Below are 16098 nucleotides of genomic sequence, written 5' to 3'. Positions count from 1 at the left end.
CTTTCTTTTATTCTAGTTCAGTAACATATTCAAAATAAGGCTGAAACTAAAAGTAGCTAAATCAAATGAAATTCATCTGGAGGTAAAATTGAAAAGAATAAGGTGAAAATTTCAAATTGTGTTGTGCTAAGTCATCTGTTACAGCATGTGGAAAATTTAAATAACATGCTATTGCAAATACAATTGTACTAAATCCCATCTACACCAGAGTTAGTTGTATCTCATCTCTTACAGAAATTCACATAAAAATAGGTTTAACCCAAAAAACATTTTTACAGAAAAACTTCAATATAATAATGTTTATGTAAAAGTTGTGCTAATAACTTCCTATAAATAAGCTAATTCAGTTCTAGTAATTACTATAATTGTTATTATACAGTACAGAACTTGCTTTATTGTTCCTATATTTATTTGTTCTATAAAAAATTTCAGGTTCTGGATCTAAATTCTGCCCCCTTGGTTTACTAGTCAAGCAAGTTAACTCTTCTAAATCTCATTCCTTTCATTTGTAAAATGGAGATGGTAATATTATCTATCTTATATCACTGCTATGAGGCTTAAGTAAGTGTATAAAGCCCTTAGCACAGAATACTTTTAGCACATAGTAAGTGATCAATAATATTAGTTATTTGTTATTGTTGTTTACTATGTTATTGTTGTTTATTATGTCTTACTTGCAAGACATAAATCTTTCCAAACAGTAAATCCACAATGGTCTGTGGAAATGAAAATATTGGAAAGCACGGCACTGAAGTGAGCTCTTCAATTCATCTCCCACTCCCACTTCCAGCCCTATGCCACTGCCTTAAACTAGCCACTTCTCTCACTTTTTCTATCTATTACAATAGCCTTCTACGTCCATTCTTTATTCTCACCAATCCATTCTCCACACTGAGGCGAGAATGATCTATCTCAAGATCAAATCTGGCCATGTCACCACCCTTGTTATTAAAAAGCTTGTATGGCTTCCCATCTATCTACAGCAGAGGCCATAAACTGATAGCCTACAGATTGAGTAAAAAATAAAGATGAAGGGGGCTTCCCTGGTGGCGCAGTGGTTGAGAGTCCGCCTGCCGATGCAGGGGATGCGGGTTCATGCCCCGGTCTGGGAGGATCCCCCATGCCGCAGAGCAGCTGGGCCCGTGAGCCATCGCCGCTGAGCCTGCGCGTCCAGAGCCTGTGCTCCGCAATGGGAGAGGCCACAACAGTGAGAGGCCCGCGTACCGCCAAAAAAAAAAGATGAAGGGTTTTTTTCCACACACACACAGGTGCTTTGAAAATATGATTTCATATTAAAAATATGGATATGTAACTTCTCTTCAAAAAATCAGAAAATTCAGCAACACTAGGCCCAAATTTCCACATAGAAAACTGTGCTGGAGCAGAGGACAGGACACCTAGATAAGACAGGGCATATGTGATTTGTGATTTCCAGTTTACCACACTCCTTATCCACTTCAATTCATTCAAGTACCTTATCTGCCTGGCTCCCCATAAACAACTGAATTTGTGCTACCTGCTTTACAGGATATATTCTAAACTCCTTAGAAAGACAGACCCTTGATGATCTGGGTTCAAGTTAAATTTCCTTTCAATTCCCATCATCTCTCTTATGCTTTCCCTTTACACATGTGCTATAGTCATCACTTCTCAAAAACATCACATTGTTTCACACATTCTTTTACCTTGTAAGCTGTACATTTAGTTCCTTCTGCTTGGAATGTCCTTCCCACATTTGTTTCCCCAGGAAATGAATGCTTCTACTCCTCGAAATGAGATAATGCATGTAGCACAGAGGTGGGCATATAGTAACCTCTCATTAAATATCCTTACAACAATTCTAAGAGGTAGGTATTATGACCCTATATTACAGACAAGGATGTTGTTGCCTAAATAAAGTAACTTAATCAAGACCAAGGAGCTAGTGACACATTTGGAATTTCTTTTTTTCACTGTTGATAGGATTTTTTTTTAATCCAATTGTTTTTTTCTTAATTGAAGTAGAGTTGATTTATAATGTTGTGTTACTTTCTAGTGTATAGTGAAGTGATTGAGTTATACACATATATGTATTCTTTTTCATATTCTTTTCCATTATGGAATATTACAGGATATTAAATATAGTTCCCTGTGCCATACGGCAGGACCTTGTTATCTATTTTACATATAGTAGTTTTTCTGTTTTTTTGTTTTGTTTTTTTTTTGCGGTACGTGGGCCTCTCACTGCTGTGGCCTCGCCCGTTGCGGAGCACAGCCTCCGGACACGCAAGCTCAGCGGCCATGGCTCATGGGCCCAGCCGCTCCGCGGCATGTGGGATCATACCAGACCGGGCCACGAACCCGCATCCCCTGCATCGGCAGGCGGACTCTCAACCACTGCGCCACCAGGGAAGCGCTGTTTTTGTTTTTTTAATATTTATTGGGCTGTGCCAGGTCTTACTGCGGCACGCGGGATCTTCGTTACCGTGTGCGGGATTTCCTTGTGGCGTGCAGGATCTTCGTTGCGGCACACAGGATCTTTAGTTGCTCATGCGAGACCTAGTTCCCTGAAAAGGGATCGAACCTGGGCCCCCTCCATTGGGAGCACAGAGTCTTAACCACTGGACCACCAGGGAAGTCCCTACATATAGTAGTTTGTATCTTTAATCCCATACTCCTAATTTATCCCTTCCCCCTGCTTTCCCCCTTGGCAACCACAAGCCTGTTCTCTATTTCTGTGAGTCTGTTTCTGTTTCATAGATAAGTTCATTTGTGTCCTATCTTAGTTTCCACATAAAAGTGATATCACATGGTATCTGTCCTTCTCTTTCTGACTTATTTCACTTAGTATGATAATCTCTAGGTCCACCCAAGTAGTTGCAAATGGCACTATTTCATTCTTTTTATGGCTGAGTAGTATTCCATTGTGTGTGTGTGTGTGTGTGTGTGTGTGTGTGTGTGTGTGTATGCCACATCTTCTTTATCCATTCATCTGTCGATGGACATGTAGGTTGCTTCCATGTCTTGGCTATTGTAAATAGTGCTGCTATGAACACTTGGGGTACTTGTATCTTTTTGAATTAGAGTCTTCTCTAGATATATGCACAGGATTGGGATTGCTGGATCATATGGTAACTGTATTTTTAGTTTTTTGAGGAACCTCCATACTGTTTTCCAGAGTGTCTGTACCAATTTACATTCCTAACAGTAGTATAGGAGGGTACCCTTTATTCCATGCCCTCTGCAGCATTTGTTATTTGTAGACTTTGTAATAATGGCCATTCTGACCAGTGTGAGGTGGTACCTCATTATAGTTTTGATTTGTATTTCTCTAATAATTAGCGTTCTTGAGCATCTTTTCATGTGGTCATTGGCCATCTCTATGTCTTCTTTGGAGAAATATCCATTTAGGTCTTCTGCCCATTTTTGATTGGGTTGTTTGCTTTTCTGTTATTGAGCTGTATGAGCTATTTGCATATTTTGGAAGTTAAGCCCTTGTCAGTCACATCATTTGCAAATACTTTTTCCCATCCCACAGGTTGTCTTTTCATTTTGTTTATGGTTTCCTTTACTGTGCAAAAGCTTGTAAGTTTGATTAGGTCTCATTTGTTTATTTTGCTCTGTTGTTGGAAAAGTTATCTGGAAGGATGTTCAGATGACTTTTACCTTTTTTTGCTGTACTTTTATATTTTCTTGTAATTAATTAGTATGTAATTTTTTAAAAAACAAAGCTATTTTAAGAAATAATTCTTTTTGAATCCTCAAGAGTAAAGGGATTAATCATAATCCCTCCCACCTCACTCAAAAACATACCAAATCACATTTAGGAAGTAAATATTTAAGTCCTAAGAATAGGTAACTACATAAATTAGAAGACAGTTTTAATTTTTAAAAGACATGTTATATACTCAATGTCCCTGAAATAATTTCTTATTAAGTTAAAAGTGACTGGAGAATTGCCAATATTTATAGCACAGTATTGCACTTACATTATGTCACATGATTATTGAAAAGTAATTACATTTATCTCATAATACAGCAATCATTTTCTTCACAGATCATATATATTTCACATCCACTCTACATTCATTTTTAAAAAAAAAAAAAAAGACACATTTAACAGTGTGTAGGCAATTTCCTGGTGGCGCAGTGGTTAAGAATCCACCTGCCATTAACAGCTGATCTTTTAGCAACAACTCTGCAAGCCAGAAGGGAGTGGCAAGACATATTTAAAGTGATGAAAGGGAAAAACCTACAACCAAGATTACTCTACCCAGCAAGGATCTCTTTCAGATTTGATGGAGAAATTAAAACCTTTACAGACAAGCAAAAGCTAAGAGAATTCAGCACCACCAAATCAGCTTTGCAACAAATGCTAGAGGAACTTCTCCATGCAGGAAACATAAGAGAAGGAAAAGACCTACAATAACAAACCCAAAACAATTAAGAAAATGGTAATAGGAACATACATATTGATAATTACCTTATGTAAATGGATTAAATGCTCCAACCAAAAGACATAGACTGGCTGAAGGGACACAAAAACAAGACCCGTATATATACTGTCTACAAGAGACCCACTTCAGACCTAGGGAAACATACAGACTGAAAGTGAGGGAATGGAAAAAGATATTCCATACAAACAGAAATCAAAAGAACGCTGGAGTAGCAATTCTCACATCAGGCAAAATAGACTTTAAACTAAAGACTATTACAAGAGACAAAGAAGGACACTACATAACGATCAAGGGATCAATCCAAGAAGAAGATATAAAAATTGTAAATATTTATGCACCCAACAAAGGAGTACCTCAATACATAAGGCAAATGCTAACAGCCATGAAAGGGGAAATCAACAGTAACACAATCATAGTAGAGGACTTTAACACCCCACTTTCACCAATGTACACATCATCCAAAATGAAAATAAATAAGGAGACACAAGCTTTAAACGATACATTAAACAAGATGGACTTAATTGATATTTATACAACATTCCATCCAAAAACAAGGAAATACACTTTCTTCTCAAGCGCTCAGGAACATTCTCCAGGATAGATCATATCTTGGGTCACAAAGCAAACCTTGGTAAAAACAAGCAAGTTGAAATCATGTCAAATATCTTTCTGATCACAATGCTATGAGACTAGATATCAATTACAGGAAAAAATCTGGACAAAATCCAAACATATGGAGGTTAAACAATACACTACTTAATAACCAAGAGATCACTGAACAAATCAAAGAGGAAATCAAAAACTACCTAGAAACAAATGACAATGAAAACACAACGACCCAAAACCTATGGGATGCAGCAAAAGCAGTTCTTAGAGGGAAGTCTATAGCAATACAATCCTACCTCAAAAAACAAGAAACATCTCAACTAAACAACCTAAACTTACAACTAAAGCAATTAGAGAAAGAAGAACAAAAAAACCCCAAAGTTAGCAGAAGGAAAGAAATCATAAAGGTCAGATCAGAAATAAATGAAAAAGAAATAAAGGAAATGATAGCAAAGATCAATAAAACTAAAAGCTGGTTCTTTGAGAAGATAAACAAAATTGATAAACCATTAGCCAGACTCATCAAGAAGAAAAAAGGGAAAAGACTCAAATCAATAGAATTAGAAATGAAACAGAAGTAACAACTGACACTGCAGAAATACAAAAGATCATGAGAGACTATTACAAGCAACTATATGCCAACAAAATGGTCAACTTAGAAGAAATGGACAAATTCTTAGAAATGCACAACCTTCCAAGACTGAATCAGGAAGAAATAGGAAATATAAACAGACCAATCACAAGCACTGAAATTGAGACCGTGATTAAAAATCTTCCAACAAACAAAAGCCCAGGACCAGATGGCTTCACAGGCAAATTCTATCAAACATTTAGAGGAGAGCTAATACCTTTCCTTCTCAAACTCTTCCAAATTATAGCAGAGGGAGGAACACTCCCAAACTCATTCTATGAGGCCATCATCACCCTGATACAAAAACCAGACAAAGATGTCACAAAGAAAGAAAACTATAGATCAATATCACTAATGAACATAGATGCAAAATCCTCAACAAAATACTAGCAAACAGAATCCAACAGCACATTAAAAGGATCATACACCATGATCAAGTGGGGTTTATTACAGGAATGCAAGGATTCTTCAAAATACGCAAATCAATCAATGTGATAAACCATATTAACTGAAGGATAAAAACCATAAGATCATCTCAATAGATGTAGAAAAAGCTTCTGACACAAATCAACACCCATTTATGATAAAAACCCTCCAGAAAGTAGGCACAGAGGCAATTTACCTCAACATAATAGAGCCCATTTATGACAAACCCACAGCCAACATCGTTCTCAATGGTGAAAAACTGAAACCATTTCCACTAAGATCAGGAACGAGACAAGGTTGTCCACTCTCACCACTATTATTCGACATAGTTTTAGACACAGCAATCACAGAAGAAAAAGAAATAAAAAGAATCCAAATTGGAAAAGATGAAGTAAAGCTGTCACTGTTTGCAGATGACATGATACTATACATAGAGAATCCTGCAGATGCTATCAGAAAACTACTAGAGCTAATCAATGAATTTGGTAAAGTAGCAGGATACACCATTAATGCACAGAAATCTCTTGCATTCCTATACAGTAATGATGAAAAAATCTGAAAGAGAAATTAAGGAAACACTCACATTTACCATTGCAACAAAAAGAATAAAACACCTAGGAATAAACCTACCTAGGGAGACAAAAGACCTGTATGCAGAAAACGAGAAATAACTGATGAAAGAAATTAATGATGATACAAAGAGATGGAGAGATATACCATGTTCCTGGATTAGAAGAATCAACATTGTGAAAATGACTATACTACCCAAAGCAATCTACAGATTCAATGCAATCCCTATCAAACTACCAAAGGCAATTTTCACAGAACTAGAACGAAAAATTTCACAATTTGCATGGGAACAGATAAGACCCCAAATAGCCAAAGCAATCTTGAGAAAGAAAAATGGAGCGGGAGGAATCAGGCTCCAGGGCGTCAGACTATACTACAAAGCTACATTAATCAAGATAGTATGGTACTGGCACAAAAACAGAAATATAGATCAGTGGAACAGGATAGAAAACCCAGAGATAAACCCACGCACATATGGTCACCTTATCTTTGATAAAGGAGGCAAGAATATACACTGGAGAAAAGACAGCCTCTTCAATAAGTGGTGCGGAGAAAACTGGACAGCTACATGTAAAAGAATGAAATTACAACACTCCCTAACACCATACACAAAAATAAACTCAAAATGGATTAAAGACCTAAATGTAAGGCCAGACACTATCAAACTCTTAGAGGAAAACATAGGCAGAACGCTCTATGACATAAATCACAGCAAGATCCTTTTTGACCCACCTCCTAGAAAAATGGAAATAAAAACAAAAATAAACAAATGGGACCTAATGAAACTTAAAAGCTTTTGCACAGCAAAGGAAAACATAAGACAAAAAGACAACCATCAGAATGGGAGAAAATATTTGCAAATGAAGCAACTGAGAAAGATTAATCTCCAAACTTTACAAGCAGCTCATGCAGTTCAATATCAAAAAAAAAAACAACCCAATCCAAAAATGGGCAGAAGACCTAAATAGACATTTCTCTAAAGAAGATATACAGATTGCCAACAAGCACATGAAAGAATGCTCAACATCACTAATCATTAGAGAAATGCAAATCAAAACTACAATGAGAGGGCTTCCCTGGTGGCGCAGTGGTTGAGAGTCCGCCTGCCAATGCAGGGGACACCAGTTCGTGCCCTGGTCCGGGAAGATCACCCATGCCGCGGAGCGGCTGGGTCCGTGAGCCATGGCCGCTGAGCCTGCGCGTCCGGAGCCTGTGCTCCGCAATGGGAGAGGCCACAACAGTGAGAGGCCCGTGTACCACCAAAAAAAAAAAAAAAAAAAACCTACAATGAGGTATCACATCACACCAGTCAGTATGGCCATCATCAAAAAATCTACAAACAATAAATGCTAGAGAGGGTGTGGAGAAAAGGGAACCCTCTTGCATTGTTGGTGGGAATGTAAACTGATACAGCCACTATGGAGAACAGTATGGCATTTCCTTAAAAAACTAAAAATATAACTACCATATGACCCAGCAATCCCACTACTGGGCATATACCCTGAGAAAACCATAATTCAAAAAGAGTCATGTACCAAAATGCTCATTGAAGCTCTATTTACAATAGCCAGGACATGGAAGCAACCTCAATGTCCATCAACAGATGAGTGTATAAAGAAGATGTGGCACATATATACCATTGAATATTACTCAGCCATAAAAGGAAACGAAATTGAGTTATTTGTAGTGAGATGGATGCACCTAGAGTCTGTCATACAGAGTGATGTAAGTCAGAAAGAGAAGAACAAACACCATATGCTAACACATATATATGGAATCTAAAAAAAAAAAGTGGTCATGAAGAACTTAGGGGCAAGATGGGAATAAAGACACAGACCTACTAGAGAATGGACTTGCAGATACGGGGAGGTGGAAGGGTAAGCTGGGACAAAGTGAGAGAGTGAGGGCTTCCCTGGTGGCGCAATGGTTGAGCGTCCGCGTGCCGATGCAGGGGACACGGGTTCGTGCCCCAGTCCGGGAAGATCCCACATGCTGCGGAGTGTCTGGGCCCATGAGCCATGGCCGCTGAGCCTGCGTATCCGGAGCCTGTGCTCCACAACGGGAGAGGCCACAGCAGTGAGAGGCCCACATACCGCAAAAAAAAAAAAAAAAAAAAGTGAAAGAGTGGCGTGGACATATATACACTACCAAACGTAAAATAGATACCTAGTGGGAAGCGGCCGTATAGCAAAGGGAGATCAGTTCGGTGCTTTGTGACCACCTAGAGGGGTGGGATAGGGAGGGTAGGAGGGAGGGAGACGCAAGAAGGAGGAGATATGGGGACATATGTATATGTATAACTGATTCACTTTGTTGTAAAGCAGAAACTAACATACCATTGAAAAGCAATTATACTGCATTAAAGATGTTTAAAATTAAATTAAATTAAAATAAAAAAATAAAAGATACATGCACCCACCCCACAAAAAAAGATGTGGCACATATATACAATGGAATATTACTCAGCCACAAAAAGACTCGAAATTGTGTTATCTTAGTGAGGTGGATGGAGCTAGAGTCTGTCATACAGAGTGAAGTCAGAAAGAAAGAACACCATATGCTAACACATATATATGGAATCTAAAAAAAAAAAAAAGGTCATGAGGGACCTAGGGGCAAGAAGGGAATAAAGACTCAGACGTAGAGAATGGACTTGAGGACACGGGGAGGGGGAAGGGTAAGCTGGGACGAAGTAAGAGAGTGACATGGACATATATACACTACCAAATGTAAAATAGATAGCTAGTGGGAAGCACCTGCATAGCATAGGGAGGTCAGCTCGGTGCTTTGTGACCACCTAGAGGGGTAGGATAGGGAGGATGGAAGGGAGACACAAGGGGGAGGAGATATGGGGATATATGTATATGTATGGCTGATTCAGTTTGTTATAAAGCAGAAACTTACACACCATTGTAAAGCAATTATACTCCAATAAAGATGTTAAAAAAAATAAAAATAAAAGAATCCACCTGCCAATGCAGGGAACACAGGTTCAAGCCCTGGTCCGGGAAGATCCCACATGCCGCGGAGCAACTAAGCCCATGTGCCACAACTACTGAGACTGCACTCTAGAGTCCGTGAGCCAAAACTACTGAGCCCATGGGTTGCAACTACTGAAGCCCACGTGCCTAGAGCCCGTGCTCAGCAACAAGAAAAGCCACCACGATGAGAAGCCTGCGCACTGCAATGAAGAGTAGCCCCCATTCACCACAGCTAGACAAAGTCCGAGTGCAGAAATGAAGTCCCAGTGCAGCCAAAAAAAAAAACAACAAAGAACATTGTGTAGAACTAAGAAATTTCAACACAAGGATTTATTCAAACAATTAACTGTTATTGAAAAATGCTGCCAATGGAACAACTTCTACATGTTGGCTTCCAGAACGGCCTACGTTCCTCCATACACATTTTCAATTCCCTAAAATCAATCTTTCCTTAAAAAATCAATAAAATGTCAAATACCCTCCTCTATTGTCTTTTCAGTGAGCTCCAGTACTATACCACAGCAACTAAGACTCAAAAAAATTAATTTTATACTGAAAAAAATTATTGTATGGTATTTCTTTGTTCTAAGGTCAGAAAGTCAATTGCATTTGAATTGTCTACAATGGCATGTATCTGACCAAGATTAATTTAAAACAGATGTCTTTGAAACCAAAGTCCATTCAACAGTTTCACAGCCTATCAACCCTGTGAAAGCCTCTCTTGCTGCAGCTCTGCTGACTATTACACTTCTTTCAGAAATAGTTCAGTCTATTTTAATAAGATAGGTCATATTATTATATTCCATAACCCCATAAGGATCACAAAAGTACAAAGGAGATAAAGCATGATCTAAGGGGCTTCCTGAGAGTGAACATTAACCAATACCATCAAGAAAAATGGTGAGGAATATTATATGCTGTATGGAACATTATATCACTGTAACCAGTTTTAGTTAATTATGAATAATTCAACAAATATACTTTCAAAGAAATTTAACCAACTGCTTAGCAAATTATTTTAAGAAAATTTTTACAAATTAGGAATTACAGTTGTTTTTATAACACAAAAAATGTAAAAGATATTTAAATGAGGCTGTTCAAGTAAGCGTTTACCTTTTACACTCAACTGCTGCTTTAAAGAAACATAAATTTCATTATATGAATTTTTCAGCCTAAAAATTCTTTTTAAAATCTGCCCAAATTCATAATATCCAAAAATGCAGGGGGACAGCTTTTCATATTATAAGAATGCTTACAGGTGTGTACACAGATGTAATGTTCAAATTAAAGGAAAGATGATGCATTCAATGCTAAATCCAAAATGTAACCCAAAGGGTTGTAAAAATGAACAAACAGAGCTTCCCTGGTGGCGCAGTGGTTGAGAGTCCGCCTGCCGATGCAGGGGACATGGGTTCGTGCCCCGGACCGGGAAGATCCCACATGCCGCGGAGCGGCTGGGCCCATGAGCCATGGCCACTGAGCCTGCGCATCCGGAGCCTGTGCTCCACAACGGGAGAGACCACAACAGTGAGAGGCCCGCATACCGCAAAAAAAAAAAAAAAAAAAAAAAATGAACAAACAGGATTCTGTTTGGGGGCTACCCTATACTTTACTTTGACCATACTTGTTGAGTGAATATTAATAGTTGTACTTTCCTCTCAAAAAAATTAATCTGCCCAAAAAAGGAAATAAAATGCCAACCTCAGCTGTAATAAATAGCATATATGTTCATGAAAAGCAACATTATAATAACTGAAGAACCCAGTGCCAAATTAGTATTACAAATATATTCTTAGTGGAGTGAGCTAAAATGAATATGTTCTTTAAAAATATGATATATTTTACTTTGCAGGCAACTGAAAAAATTTCTAACTTACAGTTCTATAGCAAATATACCACACACGACCTTAGACAAGTCACAACTAATATCAATACAGAACTTTATACTTCAACAAGCACTTCAGATATATTACCTCCTGGAGCTGAACTCTGGGAGAAAATATTCTGCCATAAAAGGAGCTACAAAGATTGTTGCACACTTTTTTCTCCCACAGCATGTCCTTACGATCTTCCCAGAACCTCTAGGATCACAGGGTTTGGAGCAGTTAGCAAATGAACTGCATATTTAGATTACAACCATCATATAAATCACTCTTTTTTTTTTGGCTGGGCCGTGAAGCTTGCAGGATCTTAGTTCCCCAACCAGGGATCGAACCCAGGCCCTGGCAGTGAAAGCACAGAGTCCTAACCACTGGACCGCAAGGGAATTCCCGTAAATCACTCTTAAAATGAGTTTTATAAACCACTCATCAGTAACACTTCTAAATGTTCGGCGTCTTTTCTTCCTTCTACTGCTTTCTAACAAATTCCATAATGTAATGAAAACTGAAACTAACTAAATTGCTACTGGTAAATCATAAAGACAATTAAAAATAAGGTGAAGAAAATCAACAATATATTCCCCATTTATGAAGTCACCTGTTTCTCTTTCTTTCTTTTTAAATTTATTTATTTATTTTGGCTGCATTGGGTCTTCATTGCTGCGCACGGGCTTTCTCTAGTTGCGGAGAGCAGAGTCTACTCTTTGCTGTGGTGCATGGGCTTCTCATTGCAGTGGCTTCTCTCGTTGCCAAGCACGGGCTCTAGGCACGTGGGCTTCAGTAGTTGCAGCACGTGGGCTCAGTAGATGCCGCTCACGGGCCCTAGAGCGCAGGCTCAGTAGTTGTGGTGCATGGGCTTAGTTGCTCCGCGGCATGTGGGATCTTCCCAGACCAGGGCTCAAACACGTGCACCCTGAATTGTCAGGCGGATTCTTAACCACTGCGCCACCAGGGAAGCTCTGTTTTTCTATCTGTACTGCAAAGTGAATTATTTCCTTCATTTAAATTATAACTATCGGGCTTCCCTGGTGGCGCAGTGGTTGAGAGTCCGCCTGCCGATGCAGGGGACACGGGTTCATGCCCCGGTCCGGGAAGATCCCACATGCCGCGGAGCAGCTGGGCCCGTGAGCCATGGCCGCTGAGCCTGCGCGTCCGGAGCCTGTGCTCCGCAACGGGAGAGGCCACAACAGTGAGAGGCCCACGTACCGCAAAAAAAAAATTACAACTATCACTAATTTCAACCATTTTATACTACTGGAGAAAAAGTTAATCTTGTAAGAATACATAATAGGAGGACTTCCCTGGTGGTCCAGTGGCTAAGACTCTGAGCTCCCAATGCAGGGGACTGGGTTCAATCCCTGGTCAAGGAACTAGATCCCACACGTTGCAACTAAAAAGATCCTGCACATGGCAACAAAATTCCCGTGTGCCACAACTAAGACCCGGGGCAGCCAAATAAATAAATAATTTTTTTTAAAAAAAAAAAGGGACTTCCCTGGTGGGGCAGTGGTTAAGAATCCACCTGCCAATGCAGTGGACATGGGTTCAAGCCCTGATCCGGGAAGATCCCACATGACACGGAGCAATGAAGCCTGTGCGCCACAACTACTCAGCCTGCGCTCTAGAGCGCGCAAGTCACAGCTGCTGGGCCTGAGTGCCGCAACTACTGAGGCCTGCGTGCCTGGAGCCTATGATCTGCAGTGGGAGAGGCCGCTGCAGTGAGAAGCACATGCGCTGCAGCGAAGGGTAGCCCCTGCTCGCTGCAACTAGAGAAGGCCCTCGTGCAGCAACGAAGACCCAATATGGAAAAAATAAATTAAAAACAAAAAAGGAATATATAATAGATCCATGATATATTAATTTAATATACTAGGCTCAACAATAGATTTATTGTTCTAGTACAGCAGCAGCTAGTTTTTTTTTAAGTCTATGCATTAAAGATGTGATATAATGTATAAGGCAAGAATGGGCGTTATTGAAAGCAATAAAGATTTGTCATAGTCTATATATAAAATCTATGTCTGAATTTTCTTATTTATGGACAGGAAAGGAAAAATAATTTCAGTATATAATGTTTTCACTTAATTGATTTGTTTTGCCCTTCTCAATCACTATTTTGGACTTAAGTTATTCATTTTATTTTTCACTATGCATAATTGAATATAGCATAATGATTAAGATTTTGGACACAGGTACCAGACTGCCTTGGTTCTAACCTCAGCTCTGCCACTTAACTAGTTGTGTGACCTTGGACAAATTCTTATGTGGGAATCATGTCTTCATCCATAAAATTGGAATAATAAAATACACACCTCAAAAAGATTATTGTAAAAATGAAATAAGTTAAAACATGTTAAACACTTAGCACAAAGCTAGCAATAGTAAATGTTCACTATATATGTATTAGTTATTACTATTATTGTTGCCACTGTTATGCAAAATAAGTTATATATTATTGGTATACTAATTAACAATATTTACAAAGCTTTAAAAATCATAAGACTATAAGTTTATACAACCAAGAAAGACATAATTTTTTAAAAACTCAAAACTTTAGCTTATCATTTGAATAATAACCAAGTATCATTTAAAATAAATGATGATGAGGGACTTCCCTGGTGGCACAGTGGTTAAGACTCCGTGCTCCCAATGGAGGGGGCCCGGGTTCGATCCCTGGTCAGGGAACTAGATCCTACATGCATATCACAACTACGGAGCCTGTGAGCCGCAACTAAGGAGACCACCTGCTGCAACTAAGGAACCCACATGCTGCCACCAAGGGAGCCGGTGAGCTGCAACTAAGACCCAGCACAACCAAATAAATAAATAATTTTTTTTTTTTTTTTTTTTTTTTTTTTGGGTTTTGGGGGCTTTTCCTTTTTTGGGCCCCCCCCGTTGCGGAGCACAGGCTCCAGACGCACAGGGTCAGCGGCCATGGCTCACAGGCCCAGCCACTCCTCAGCATGTGGGATCCTCCCAGACCGGGGCACGAACCCGTGTCCCCTGCATCGGCAGGCGGACTCTCAACCACTGCGCCACCAGGGAAGCCCATAAATAAATTTTTAAAAATTAATAAATAAAATAAATGATGAGTTATACATGTTTGTACTATTGATAATTTAACCTTTAAAATGAACATAAAATAAAACTAAAATATTGGTTTTGATGAAGCCAGCTAATAACTGGGTTTGGAGTACCAAAGTGAATTTATTTAATCCATGGAGGTTGGAAATCTGAGAAACTTGGAGTTTGGAGAAGGTGCAGGTTTAGGTGACGACAAAATCAAGGGTATGATTATGGGGATAAGAGCTTACAGTCCATTAATATTTGTCGGGAACAGCGGCAGTCCTAATCCTATCCCCTTGCTCTTCTACAAGAATTGAGAAGAAATGTACAAAGATGACAAATTAGGCAACAGTCCCTCATCAACCACAGAGAGCTGTTGATATTAACATCCTTTTAATCAAATCAGGATCTTTACGAGCAAAAATCAAATTAAAGTAGATCTTGTAGATGAGAATTTTACAGAATTAAGAGGAGAAATAGCAGGACCTCCAGACACACCATATGAAGGAGGAAGATATCAACTAGAGATTAAAATACCTGAAACATATCCAATTAACCCCCCTAAGATCCAGTTTATCACTAAAATATGGCATCCTAATATTAGTTCCATCACAGGGGCTATTTGTTTGGATATCCTGAAAGATCAATGAGCAGCAGCAATGACTCTCCGCACGGTATTATTGTCATTGCAAGCACTACTGGCAGCTGCAGAACCAGTTGATCCACAAGATGCAGTAGTAGCAAATCAGTACAAACAAAATTCCGAAATGTTCAAATAGACACCTCGACTTTGGGCACATGTGTATGCTGGAGCACCAGTTTCTAGTCCAGAATACACCAAAAAAATAGAAAATCTATGTGCTATGGGCTTTGATAGGAATGCGGTAATAGTGGCCTTGTCTTCAGAATCATGAGATGTAGAGACTGCAACAGAATTGCTTCTGAGTAGTAACTGAGACATAGAGCTGCTGATATAGTCAAGCTTGCCCCTTCTTGAGGAGCATCAACATCTGTTATTTTTAGGATTCTGCGTAGATTTCTTTTAAACTGGCATTCTTGCCTAATGATGTTTTCTAGGCACCACTGGAGACTGAAAAAAATCCCTGCTCTGTAAATAAAGCTAACTAAACGTCTGTAAATTTAAAAAGGGGAAATACTTTTTTTTCTTATTTAATAGTGTAAAAATTCTTTGAGCTAAGCTAAAATCATGGAAAGAACATGTTACTTTAGTGTTTAGCAGTGTACCAAGACTAGCAAGAGTTTGCTTCAGGATTTCGTTGAATAATTAAGATAATATTTTGAGTGTGTCAGGGCCATTCAAATTATTGGTGTTGCATCACAGCTACCTTAACTGTTTTTAACATGGATCCTCTGTGGCTGTGAATTTACTTGCATGCTTGTACCTAACTTCTTAGGTACAACTCTCTGCAGTTTTTTTTGTTGTTGTTGTTGTTTTGCGGTACGCGGGCCTCTCACTGTTGTGGCCTCTCCCGTTGCGGAGC

At 39.0% G+C, this 16098-nt stretch overlaps 1 protein-coding gene and 1 pseudogene across 1 annotated transcript in view; one reads left to right on the top strand and one right to left on the bottom strand.

The window, feature by feature from the left end:
• ZSWIM5 (zinc finger SWIM-type containing 5) overlaps positions 1–16098 on the bottom strand; it is a 264002-nt gene that overhangs the window by 215626 nt on the left and 32278 nt on the right. The window lies entirely within an intron of this gene.
• On the top strand, positions 14980–15743 carry LOC113621660 (ubiquitin-conjugating enzyme E2 K pseudogene; annotated as a pseudogene).

The sequence above is a fragment of the Aethalodelphis obliquidens genome, unplaced genomic scaffold, assembly GCF_003676395.1.
Source record: "Aethalodelphis obliquidens isolate GAN/ISIS:26980383/991018 unplaced genomic scaffold, ASM367639v1 scaffold9, whole genome shotgun sequence".
NCBI lineage: Eukaryota > Metazoa > Chordata > Mammalia > Artiodactyla > Delphinidae > Aethalodelphis > Aethalodelphis obliquidens.
The sequence above is the reverse complement of the archived record's forward strand: the minus strand, read 5'-3'. Positions and strand labels throughout refer to the sequence as shown.